Here is a 13663-nt window from a genome sequence, read left to right as displayed (position 1 = left end):
ATTTCTTTAGTTTCTTAAAACATTTAAGTGTCTTTTCCATAGACTTAAACATTGTTATTTCAATCAGGTCCATCACTTTCTTATGCAAATCTTTCATAACCCCTTTTAGTTTCTTTTGTAACCTCTTTTAACTAGCGTGTGCGGCAGAACTCCTCGCTCTCACAACCTCTCTGCTAAGGTTGCTGCTAACTTCCTTCTCCAAGCTCTTTCTCTCTGACGGAACTCAGGTTTCTTTAATTTCCTATCAGGACCACAACTCACCTAATTGGATTCGACATCTCTCTCTTCGCTGAATCTTGAAGGTTAGCAAAATATGCCATTCAAAAAAGGCCTTTTTGGTATAAAGATTACGTTGAATTGGTTATTTTTGAAAAATTGTAGACACACAAGAGAGTCTCTGAAAATAGAGTGAAATTCAACCTGTTGTAAGGGATATTTAAATTTATAAAAGATATCTCCATGTGTAAAGGCGTCTCCTGTCTGTACCAGGAGGAGAAGGGTGACTCAAAATCTCTGGAAACTCTTATGATATGGTTGTATTTATCCCAGTTATTAATTAACTGGAAAGGAACAAAGGAGGGTCAAATAAATGTATGCACGATGAGTTCTGGGTGACTGGGTCACACCTGGGAACAGGTCATTGCTCAGAGTAGGCATGGTGACTGCAAGCATGGGAAGATATGAGACACATCGGCTCCTGAGCAAAGGAGCTCCCCCTCTCTCTCTTACTGCTCGCACCTGACTCCTGGCTTGTGGAGCTCTTACACTCTGCACTGGCCCACATGGCCCACCGCCACGTGGGCCCCACACATAATGGACTACTGAACTGGAACTAATCTGATGCTGTACTGAACTCAGCTCCACCATGGAAGAGAAACTCTGGACGCTGGCTTTGCTTTTAGGTCTGCTGAAGCCCTAGCTGTTCCTTTTCCAGGACAGGTTTAAGGGAAATGGGACTTTAGAAACCCAGGGATGTAATTCCACTGAAATAAAGCTTTCTCCCACATTTCATCTTCCTGTGGGGGCCTCCAGGAAATGCTTATTTCAGTGGCACCTCAAGAACCCCACTCCCACTAGCAACAGAGTGAGGCAATCCATGAAATTCTCCAATAACATTATCAGTAGAGAAGCCATAGACCCTGCATAACAAACTTGATCCTTATTTGCTGTACTTTTCCTAGTAACCTCCATAACTGCCCCTCCCCAACATCTTTCTTTTTTCTTTAGCTCAAAATGGTATTTCAAGTGGTGGCTTTGGCCACTTCAGGGAGTTTTACTCAGTTTTCCTGGGTATCTCCCATGTATACATGAGTTATACATGTTATTCAACTTTTGTTTGTTTTTCTCTTGTTAATCTTTCTTTTATTATGGGATGGGGAACCTCAATCAAGAGCCTCAAAGGGCATAGGAAAAATTATCTTTTGTCCCCTACAATGTGGTTCTAAAAGCACAATGCTCATTATGATTATGAAAGGTGAACTCTTTCAATGTAGGGTTGACTCTAAAAACAAACCAATCAAAAAACAATTGACTCATTGCAATTGGTAAAACCCTAATATTTAACTCTAAACCAGTGAGTCCTTACCCAGAGATGATTTTGCCCCCCAGCTAGGGCTGCCAGATTCAGCAAATAAAAATACAAGATGTTCAGTTAAATTTGAATTTTAAATAAATTTCTGAAATATTGCATGGGATATACTTATAGTAAAAAATTATGTGTTGTTTGACTGAAATTAAAAATATTTGGCAATGTCCGGAGACATTTCTGACTGCCACAACTTGCATCTAGGAAGTAGAAGCCAAAGATGCTGCAAAACATCCTGCAGTGTACAGACAGCCTCTCGCAGCAAAGACTTATTCTGCCCAAAATAGTGCTGCAGCAGAGAAACCACAGTCTGGGCCAACAGTACAATTAAAGGTGAAGGAAGAGAACTTGATAAATTCATAGTGTTAGAATAAAATATGTTTGCAGAGGAGGGAAAAAAACCTTTCTGACTACCCTTCTAGGTTCTTGGCCGGGGCTCTGTAACAAAAGACGGGTTGAGTGCGGGGCCTAAGGTTTCGCAGGCCTACTCTTTATTGGTGAATTTAAAACATAACAGTGGGGATTTTAAGTGCAGGAAGAGAAAAAAAACAAGTTGCCCAAATGGTCAGTTATTGAACTCAGACAAGATCCTTAAACATCGGAGCCTCAGTGAGGTGAGGCAGGCTGGCTCTTTATCTGGTTACGTGGCTGGCAATGTGGTTATTCCAGATGGCCATCTCTGAAGTAAATGTCCCTTTGAAGTGAAGCCTCAGCAATCAAAGCTTAAGTCAGGTACTTGCATTCCCAAAAAGAAAGAGAAAAAGAAAAAGTAGAACTTTCAGGACTTACACTGCCCACGCCTGCTTCCTTGGTTCCTTTTTTAACACACTGCAAATCTCCCTCTTGCCCAAACATCCCTTGGGGAGAGCTCTCCACTGCTTGTGAAATATTGTACTGCCCAACTCATGGATTGCTTTTCCTTGAATAAAGGACATCAAATTCATTACTAAGTTGTTTTATTTTTATCACTTGACAGCTATTATCTTTAGGGTCTAAACACATATCTCTATATTTTGTTCTGTGATGCTACACCAGTAGCCTGTAAGCTAAATCTCCCCTCACCCCCCACTGGCCTCTTGTTAGGTTCTCTCATAAGGAAGCACTCAAGGGAGGCCTCAAGGCTGAGGCCTGAGAAAGAAACCTACTCATTTCCACAGGTGTGCTGATCCTATCAGCATAAGCTTAGACTCCAGACGCAGCAATTGGTCTGCTTTTGTTTTTGTTTTCCCCACTACCAGAACCAGCCTAATCATATCCTTCAGAGGCACTGTCAGCAGCTGTCTCCTTCCCACAATGCAACTTGATGCAAACCCTCTGCTGACCTCCTGAAGTAGCAGCAAGCAGACAATGGCTGCCTTCAAGGCCTGGGTCCCAAGAATTTCAGGGTCCTTCCGCAAGCTCTTAGATTCTGATAACCCCAACCTCTGCTCTGTGTTCCCCAGTCCAAGAGGTGGCAGCTGCTCTAGCAATTCTCCCTTTTACCTTGGTTTTCCCTCTTTGTCTATTCAGCCCTTCAGTACCCACATAACCAATTCCTTAAATTAAATTCTTTGTTAAAATAACTAGTACAAAAAAAAAAATACCTAGTATGGTTTTTGTTATTGGACCCTGACTGAGATAATACTCCAGAGATGTTTAGAAGCTATAAATAGCAGAAATTCTCAATCTGATATAAGATATGTGGGAAATGGCAAATGGGGGATAACATGCATGTGGGATATTTGGTGGATTTTTGATAGCTTTGTCAACCAAAATTAATTTTAGACTGTAATAAAGAATAAAAGTATATATTTGAGCAAAATGAGCTACAGCCAGGGAGACACCAATTCAGGTAACAGTATAAATTGTGTTCCATCAACAAAAGAGAGGTCAACTTTTATAGAGAATTTTTCCATCTACAGTTCCCATTTTAGTCCATTTTATATTAATGAGATTTCTAAATTGTATAGTTTTGTTAGGTCTAAATTGTACAGTTATGGTGGGCAGCATAGTTGCAAATGATGGTATAATACGCATAGTTCTGAGTGGATGGGGTAGGTCTTGGTCCATTGGTTGAAAGATGAAACCAGGGCTTCACCGCAGTGGTTGACGCAGGGTAAATAAGTGGGCATAGTGCGGGAAGCCGAGAGTTCAGCCTGAGGTTCATCCCTGTATACAGAGCATGTGAGGAGCCATTGTCAGCAAAAGGCTACTAGCCTCTTCTTATTCATACAATTTGGGCCTTTGGTTTACCATGGAGAGTCCATTTCAGCAGGTAAACTCCTTGTCAGGGTTCACATCAAATGACTCTTTTTTTCTTAGGGTCCACACCTTGCACCAAAACACAGAACACTGGAAAAGAAGTAAGACTAGGAGAGGGTTGATGAGAGATTATCTGTTCTGGTCTGCATAAATTATGTTTAGGGACACATCTGTAACACAACTATGTGGAGATATCCAACAGGAAGGTTGTTATATGGTTCTGGAATTTAAAGTAAAAGTTGTAAAGATTTTGAGAGTCGTTAGCATATAGACCAGTAGTCTTTAATGTAAAAAATGAGACAGTTTAGATACCTTATTAAAGTTTTCTATTTTCTTCTACAACCTGTATCAACTTCTTTTTTAAAAAAATATATTTTTTATTGATTTCAGAGAAGAAGGGAGCAGGAGAGAGATGGAAACATCAATGTGAGAAAGAATCATTGATCAACTGCCTCCTGCACACACCACACTGGGGATTGAGCCTACAACCCGGGCATATGCTCTGACCGGGAATCAAACCGTGACCTCCTGGTTCATAGGTTAATGCGCAACCACTGAGCAACACTGCTGGGCTGTATCAACTTCTTTTTTTTAATATATATTTTTAAATATATTTTTATTGATTTCAGAGAGAAAGGGAAAAGGATTGGGAGAGGGAAACATCAATGATGAGAGAATCATTGATCGGCTGCCAGCTGCACGCCCCCTACTGGGGATGGAGCCCACAACCCAGCCATGTGCCTTTGACTGGAATCGAACCTGGGACCCTTCAGTCCGTAGGCCGATGCTCTATCCACTGAGCAAAACCAATTAGGGTTGTATCAACTTCTTGATTGCATAGGGTTATTACTTCTCTAAATAACACAAGGACTTCTTTTTTCATTTTATACCTTTAATTGCTATCTCATCCAATAAGTATTTTTGCTAATCAGAATATTTGTGTTTCTGAGTTTTATACATTGGAGTCCTATTGTCTCTCTTTCTGTAACTCTCTGGCATGTGAATTCTTCTTATATCATTTGTTCACTTAAAATTAAGCCCATCATTCAGAGGTTAAATTGCAATCATAATTATTATATTTTGTATTAATATATGAGATCTTTATTCTCAAGACATAAAACATCTTGTCAAATTTGAAATGAATTTTGAATTTCTAGTAAATAAGACATTTATGGTAATGGAGGAGGAAATGGGGTCAGCCAACCCTTAAAATTAAAAATGTATCTATATATATATATATATATATATATATATATATATATGGCACTGTACGTTTAAATTTAAAATAGGTCATTTAATTGTTTAGCACTTATGCAACACTTAATTCCATGGTGTGTTCCATTTCTGTGTCATCCTTCATGTACTTGCAGAATTAGTTATCATGCTGCTTTAATGGAAACACAGGGGACACTGAATATCATGCTCACAGTCTCAGAGTCATTGAAATGCTATGATTTATGTTTTCTAATTTTTTAAGATACTTTATTGTATCTGAGGCAAGGGAGTTTATTTATATTTCTTAGTAAAAACAGAAACGATAACTAGGAAGTAGCTATATTTACTGACAAGTCCTGTTACATTGGATGACTGTTTCGGAATAGAGCCACCTACTTCTGCAAATTGTCCACTGTCTCTTCTCTCCAGTGACTCAGGAATCTGCTGGGTCACTTACCTTGTAAGCCTCTTTCGATTTTGCAATAAAACCAGTTTCACAGTATGAGACAAGCTACATCTTCAGAGTATGTTTACTACTCTGACCTAGGACACAGGATGCCATCTATTTTACACCTTGAACTACAATTTTCTTTTACTCCCGGTGCCTTTAAAGGTTAAAGAGAGATGATTTATGTCTACTTCCTTGTGGGGCTTAAATGTTCATGGCATTACATTTCGCTCCAAGCCTATGAAATACAGTCTCAAGTTTGTATATAGTCTCAAGGTTTTGTTTGTTTGTTTTGTTCTATTTTATAATAAGGGTTTTTTTTGTTTCTGTTTGTTTGTTTGTTTTTTAATTAAGGTGTTGTTAAGTTCACAGCTGTCAGTCTTTGGGTGGCCAGATTCCAATACTTCCTCTTTGGAAATTGATTAGCTTTCCCAGTTCTTGGTAATGCCCAGACCTTTTCAGCCAACCAATCATCATAGAATAAGGCAGGGTCCAAGGCTATAGTACCATATACCACTTTATCAAATCAAAACATTCCTTCTTTTTTTCCTATCAATCTCCACTCCACCAAAACAAGTGAACAGAATGATTTACTGATCTGAAATAAACCATTCCATCATGTTGATGTTTTAAAATCACTTTGAGAGTAGTAAGAGTGGCAGCATATAAAGTCTTAAAAACCATAAGCCAGTGCTACATTCATAACCAACCAGTTTAAAAGGCATTTAGCACTCTAACTTATTGAATTTTTCTTCCATGTTCTTAGCTTCCTTTCCCCATCCCCATTTGACATTCCTTCCTCCCACAATATGTGATGAGCCAGCTGTGTGATGCAGTATTTTAAAAAACTAATGAAACTGTGACACATAGGAATTCTACATGGTTTTTAGAGTCTAAGAAACATCACACAAATTATAAATGGTTTGAGACTATTTTAAAAGGTTTTGAACAAACCCAATATTGATCAAATTCCTCAGGTTTTCACCTTCCTTGGGATATACCAGAACCCCTGAGATCTGGCTTACAATAATCACTCAATGCATTTAGCATCATCTTTGTCATCAATATATAATGTGCCTACTAAAGACTTGGGAGCTGGCTAAAATGTAAATTTCCCACAAGCATATCAGAGGTAACAAATCAGAATCTCTAGGTGAGTACCTGGGAATATGAATTTTAATAAGCATTCCAGATGAGTCTGAAGCTGGGGGTCAGTGGTCAATTTGAGAGAAGGTGATGTTCTATCTAATTCAGAAGCTTGAAGATGAAATAGCAGAGTGATACCTGTAGCATTCTCTCCGGCTTCAAATGCACATTTACACTTATATTTAAATGTGTTTGATTTGAGGCTCTAAAAATTCTTCACATAAAATTAATGAATGTCCAGCTGGTGTGACTCCGTGGTTGAGCATCGACCCATGCACCCAAAAGGTCACCAGTTTGATTCCTGGTCAGGCCACATGCCTGGGATTCAGGCTCCATCCTCAGCAGGGAGCATACAAGAAGTAAGGGAAAGATGTTGATGCTTCTCTCTCATCAATCTTTCTCTCTCTCTCCCTCTCCCTTCCTCTTTCTCTAAAAATCAATTAAAAACACATATTTCAAATTATCTGAAGCTGTATGGTGAATCATACTACTTACCATAGTGCCTCTGCTCTCTCAACAGCTACACCCATTTCTCAGTGGGCATTCTGGGGGCTAAGGCTGCTTGCTCATTTCTAGTCCAGGCATAAAGCCTTAAAAAAGCCTTTATGGTAAATAACTCATGAAATAAGAATAGGTTCATGTATGTGTCTACATTTCTGGTACCAGAATTTTAAGCAACTAAATTCCCTGGACACTAGATCTTTCTTCCTTGACCATCAATATTTTGTTGTTTTTCTTATTAACTCATGCATCCTCAGTGAGGATAGTATCACTTCCCATCTCTCAGCTCCCCAATCTCCCCACCCACCCTTGCTCCACACCCCTGCCCTCCCAAAGACAAAATTGCTGCTCAGAGGGAGAAAAAAACCTTACAATTTTTATGGCTATAGTACAGATACAAATACAGAACATATGCAGTATAACTGTGGCATTAAAATTTCATGGAGGAGGGGCAATTGGGGGGAAAATGGTCTACAAAGTTTCCTTAAAAAGAGACAATGAAAAAAAGTTTTTCAACCTTGATTTTCTATTTTTTAAAATAAACAACTTTTAAATTCAGAAAATAGAGAAGAAACAAATTCCCAAAACTCTTGCCACACACATGTGGCATTATCAAGCCCATAGTGCTTATTGTGTCAAAGCCCTTATCAAACCAACTCAAAAAGAGTGGAAGCTTTTTCTAGAAATAAATGATAAGATTTATTTAAGGTTTTTGGAGTTTGCAAATTGGGAACACAGCTAGGCAAACACCCAGCAGTGTTCCAAAAAAGAAAGAAAAGTTCCAAGTTCTTACAGTAAAAAATACATTCTTCAGAGGTATCGGTCATGCACTCAGTCCTAGGATTGGTCCAGGAGGGTTATCAGTCAGATGTCAGGTAGACAAAATGATGGATGCCAGGTGGTCCAGAAGATGGGTGCCAGAGGGTCAGGTCAGGTCAGATCCTGGCGATCTGGATAATGGCTATCAGGTAGATGTCTACGTGAGTCTTTCAGGAAGTAATCAGGTGAGTGTTTAGGGGATAATTAGAGAGTAACCCAGAGGACTGGAAAGTTCAAAAAAGGCTTAAGTTCCCAGGCTAGTTAGAATAAAAAAGGATTTTGCCAAAACCGGTTTGGCTCAGTGGATAGAGCGTCAGCCTGCGGACTGAAAGGTCCCGGGTTCGATTCCGGTCAAGGGCATGTAACTTGGTTGCGGGCACATCCCCAGTAGGAGGTGTGCAGGAGGCAGCTGATTGATGTTTCTCTCTCATCGATGTTTCTGACTATCTATCCCTCTTTCTTCCTCTCTGTAAAAAATCAATAAAATATATTTAAAAAAAAAAAAGAATAAAAAAGGATTTTTTTCCGTATGCCTCAACTTTCATAATGTTAATAATATTAGCAGCTTGGTTAAAATGACTCCATTTTACATATTCCATATCTTCACTCTTTCCTCACCCTTTACATGTATTAATTTTAATATGATATGGCTAACAATCCTATGACTTAATAGATTTAACAGATGAGGAAGCTGAGGCACGAGGCAGTAAATAACTTGCTCAGAGTAACGCAATTTTGGGTAGAGGAACACACTGACCCTGAATGTTCTTTCCAGCTTCCGATTCTCTGATTCTTTAGGCCAAGAGCTGGGTTATTTATGGGTTGTAGTCAGGACATTAAATGTGGGGTCAAATATGCTTGTTTGAGTGACTGGTGATAACACATTTGCATCAAGGCCCTGGTGATCAAGAGATCCAAGAAGACATTTGGACTGCCCTTTTGATGAATCTCATCTCCTTCCAACTCTATTCATCTCTGCTTTCAACAGCTCTTTTTGCATCTTAGTGTAGGTGGAGCCTCATCAATGTCATGCAGTTACTAATAGTGTGAGGATGGAATGAGCTATCTCTTGTCAGTGGTACAGCATAGAGGGTAAGAGCACATGCTCTGGACTCAGAGTTGGATCTACTTGCTATAAAAACTTGGACAAGTTACTTGCATTTATTAATTTAGTCAACATAAATTGAGTACCTACTATGTGCAAGGCACTATTTTAAATGCTACGAATACACCAGCAAATAAGACTGACAATGTTTCTGGCCTCATGGCATTTATATACTATGCCTCCATTTTCTTACCTATAAAATGGAGATTTTAACAGTTCATAGCTCAGAGGATTGTTTTGGGATTAAATATAGCATCACGTATATAAATAACAGCCCAGTACAAAAACTCAGCAAATATTACCTATTATCAATAATGCTATTCAACCTAGTCTACTTAGAAATATGCCAAAGGAACTGTGATTTGTAATTGTCTTGCTTGTCTTATCTTATTTGAATATATTTTATAGTAGCCATTTCAATAGAAAAAAATCTTAAAAATGAAATTCAATATTTTCCTATATTATGTTTAAACTATTAAATAGAAAACAGAAACCATAGCAAAATTTTCCATATTTATCTGCGACTATTTTATATCTCCAAGGAGAATATAAGAAAAAAGTGCTATTTTTTCAACCGAGGTCACCTATACTTTAATGAGTATCTCAGAAACTGTAAAATAGAGAGAATGCAAAACCATTCCCTAAAGAAATTTACCGTGTGGCCAAATTAGTGAGTTGCATTCCCCATGCATGACCTTTTAAACTTGGTTTGAACCTAATATTGACTTTTAGTTTATAATTCTGACCATTAGGGGACCATATTCAGGAATTTTGAAAGTCACTCAGGAAGAGACCAAGCATGGGAAAAAGAAAGAGCTATCGGACAAAGAAGGTGGTGACTTAGTTGGTACTAAGAAATATGACACTTCCCTATGCATACATTCGGCCCACAAACTCAGTTAACCACACAAAAAGATTGATGATTTAAGATGGAAGATTCCACATATCATCAAAAGCTTGAAATTTAACCCCAGTGTAGGGGAGTATAAATTGGCATACCCACCCTGAAAAATTGGAAGTTTTCTACCAAAATTCTGCATATGATTATCCTATGACCAAGAAATTCTACTCTTAGGTATAAACTGAATCAAAATGCAAATACTAAAGACATACAAAAATGTTCAAGCAGAATTATTTTTCAATAGATAAATTCCAACCCAAATTCCATCCACTGTAGAATGGATAAATTTAATATGTTAATATAATATAATACTGCACAACAATAAAAATGAACTATTATTATCTTCAAAAATATGAATAAATTGTACAAACAATGTTGAGCAAAGAAGTCAGACACAAGGAGTATAAATTTAAAATTCCATTTCTCTAAAGTTCCAAAGAGAAAACTAATATACTTTCTGATGTTAGAATCAGAGTAGTGGTAACCTTTGGGTAAGAGAAGGAGATAGTAATTGGGAGTGCACTTGAGAGAGTCCCTGGGGTATTGGCAATGTTGTATTTCTTGACCTGGGTTATAATTTCACAGTTATATTCACTTTAGGATAATTAACTGCGTTATGATTGCACTTATTCCTACATGTATGTTACTCAAAAGTAACATGCGCGCATGCGCGCGCGCGCACACACACACACACACACACACACACACACACACAGGTCAAGGCTTCTACAGGATGAATGGACTTAAGCCTCTAACAAATACAATTTTTTAGGATCCCCTCTCCCACAGTTGCTTCTTCTTCAGTCCCACCATCTCACCATTTTAGAGAATCTTCCCATTGTTAGTTTTGCTCTTTTCATTGTTATCCCAGGTGGTGGTAACTGAGTCCTACCTATGCCTATTGCAGGCATTGGACATCTAGCACAGGCCTCATCCCAGCCCTGAATTATCTGTGCCCCTATAGAAAACCATCTTATTTGAGAAATCTGGAATCTGGCAATATCTTTTTTTCCTGGAAGAATTCTGGTGTATTCTGACTTGCCCTCCTATCATCAGGCCATAGACACACACAACAACAACAACACACAGAAAAAATAAAATAAAACCCCAGCTCATCCAATGTAGTTAGAAGAAAGCAGAAGTGTAATTACACTTAGAGTGCCATCTGCTGTATTTTTTTGCCAAGTGCCTTAAACACCTCTGCTAAGAGCCATATAATGTAAAACCTTTATCTGAGGCATATTACAGACCTCTTTCTTGGGATTTAACCTTTAACAGAGTCCTAAGAATTTCTGTTAGGTATCAATTTGAGAAATATAGAATAACTACTGTTGTAGTGGGCATTTGTCTATGTTTTTGCCTGTGGTCCTGAACAAGCTATGTTTGGTAACTTCCCCACTATAGAAACTGTGGAAAAACAAATATTGGATTTCCCAAATTCCTTTTCTCCTCAGACGTGGGCACATGAAGGAGGGTCTACCAATTAGGAGCATCTGTCACCTGAGCTAACAATTGGAGACTCAGGAGAGAAAAAACTGAGACTGGCAGTTTATTCTAATGACTTGTGTCCTGTTTTTATGGACAACAATGGGAATAGTTCTAGAAGCAATGTATAAAAACTGAGGGTCTGAGATTTTGCCCTACTTGCAAGCTAACAAGTTCACCTCCCACAGTTTCATGGATGCAGGTAGAAGACACTTGGGTGAAAGACAAAAAACTCTGCTACTCATGGCACATCAAGCTGCATGACATCAGTGTGTGCACCAGTTCCCTTTGTCCCTAATTCTCAAAGGACAGTGCAAATGGGCCCGGGTAGCTGCCTAAACACACAATGGTTGTGTTACAGGAGAGGAACTCTTCATGGCCTGCTGGTAGAAGGGCAAGTCAGGGCACACCAGAATTCTTCCAGGAAAAGAAGAAAGATATTGCCAGATTCCAGTTTTTTCTATCCTATTTGTCTGGATTCTTTATAATGGCAATAAGCATATCTGCCCTTGACTCTAGAGGGAAATACTATCTCTACCTCCCAAGGCTTCTGCTCTGCAAATATTCTTGAAAGATAGTCTGGAGCAAAGCCTGTCAATGCTTCTGCTTGCAAGGCATGCAGAAATGCAAGATGTCAGTGGAGAACTGTCTCCTAAATACAGCATTCAATGACCAGCATTGATGGAATTGGAGGCATCAGGTTCAGTGACTCAAAGGCTCTATGGTGCCAGTAGGGTCTTCACCAGCCCAGTTCTGCAGTGTTATTTTCAGCATTGGCCCTGGCTGCATTGTCTCTAAACCTAATTCTTTGACCCATCTGGAGTTATTGAGCTCTGGTCCATATTTTCTGTGTGGTTCTTCTCACTGACACCTATCAACCCTGACTGATACACTAAAGATAAGTGAGGATTCACCTCCCACAATGTCATGGGTGTGGGAAGAATTTCATTTTCCAGTGAAGAGTGGAATGAAATGCCTATAAATACCCATTCCTTGTCCTTTATTTTGGTTGGTTCATTTAGTCTCTTAGATGTTGGATACATCATCTGCCTTCTCATCCACCTAAGCCAGGTACGAGATCTCTTCTGGGTTCAGTCATAAAGAAAAGGAATCACCCAAAGGTCCTATGCTGGAGGTAAAATCCCAAGATAGAGTTTCTGAAAGTGTTGGATCCCTGGCCTGCAAGTTGCTAGAGCCCTGAAGATTTTGTCTTAATCTGAGATTAAAAAAACAAACAAACAAACAAAAGAAAAACACCCACAAAACAACCCAAACAAACAAGAACAACTGTTTCATGAGGACCATTGATTAATTTAATCATTTGTTGGTAACATACTCCAGAACCACACTTCCTAGGGTGGCGTTTCACAATTCTTGCAAGATATAATTTTTGTTCATTGATTGCTGGATAATGGCATGACTTTTACTGCTTCTTGGTTAGTATACACTTTCATTACTGAGAATCATTTAAAAAATGTTATTTTTGAAGGATTGACTCGCAAACAAGTCACAATTTACCATTACTATTTTAGAAGTCTGGACATTGAGGCTTAGAAAGGTTCAGTAACTTACCTAAGGACAAAGAGCTTGCAAGTGACAGAAACAGCACTCTAGTAGAATCTACGTCAGTGAGAGGCATTTATATGTCATCTAAATCTGTTAAGCTGACATAGTTTGAAAAAAATTATATTGTAGGAATATATTTAAAGATGTGGGAAAATGTTCACCATACAATAGAAAAAGAGGATGATTATTAAGAGCATATGAATTCTAATACTAATTTGGTAAAATAAATATATAGAGTGACATATAAAGTGTGTGTGTGGTTGTGTTTGAATATATAGATGAATCTAAGAGCAAATATACCAAAGCATTGGTTCTTTCCATGTCTAAAATCATAGATAATTTTTATTTTCCTTTTAAAATCTCTATTTTAGAAATATTCTGGTTTTATAATAATAAGGAAATAGTTGGCTGTTTGCCCCAAAAGTTGGTTGGGTAATTGGTTAAAGGGTATATATTAGGGTTCTCCTGAAAAACAGAACAAGTAGGGTAAATACAGACATATATATATATATATATATATATATATATATATATATATATATAATGAGGATTTGGCTCACATGAATATGGAGGCTGAGAAGTCCCATGATCTGCCATCTGCAAGCTGGAGGCCCTGGAAAGCTGAGGTGTACATGCAGTCTAAGCCTAAAG

Source organism: Plecotus auritus (genome assembly GCF_963455305.1).
Source record: "Plecotus auritus genome assembly, chromosome: 9".
Taxonomy (NCBI): domain Eukaryota; kingdom Metazoa; phylum Chordata; class Mammalia; order Chiroptera; family Vespertilionidae; genus Plecotus; species Plecotus auritus.
Note: the sequence above shows the minus strand (reverse complement) of the source record.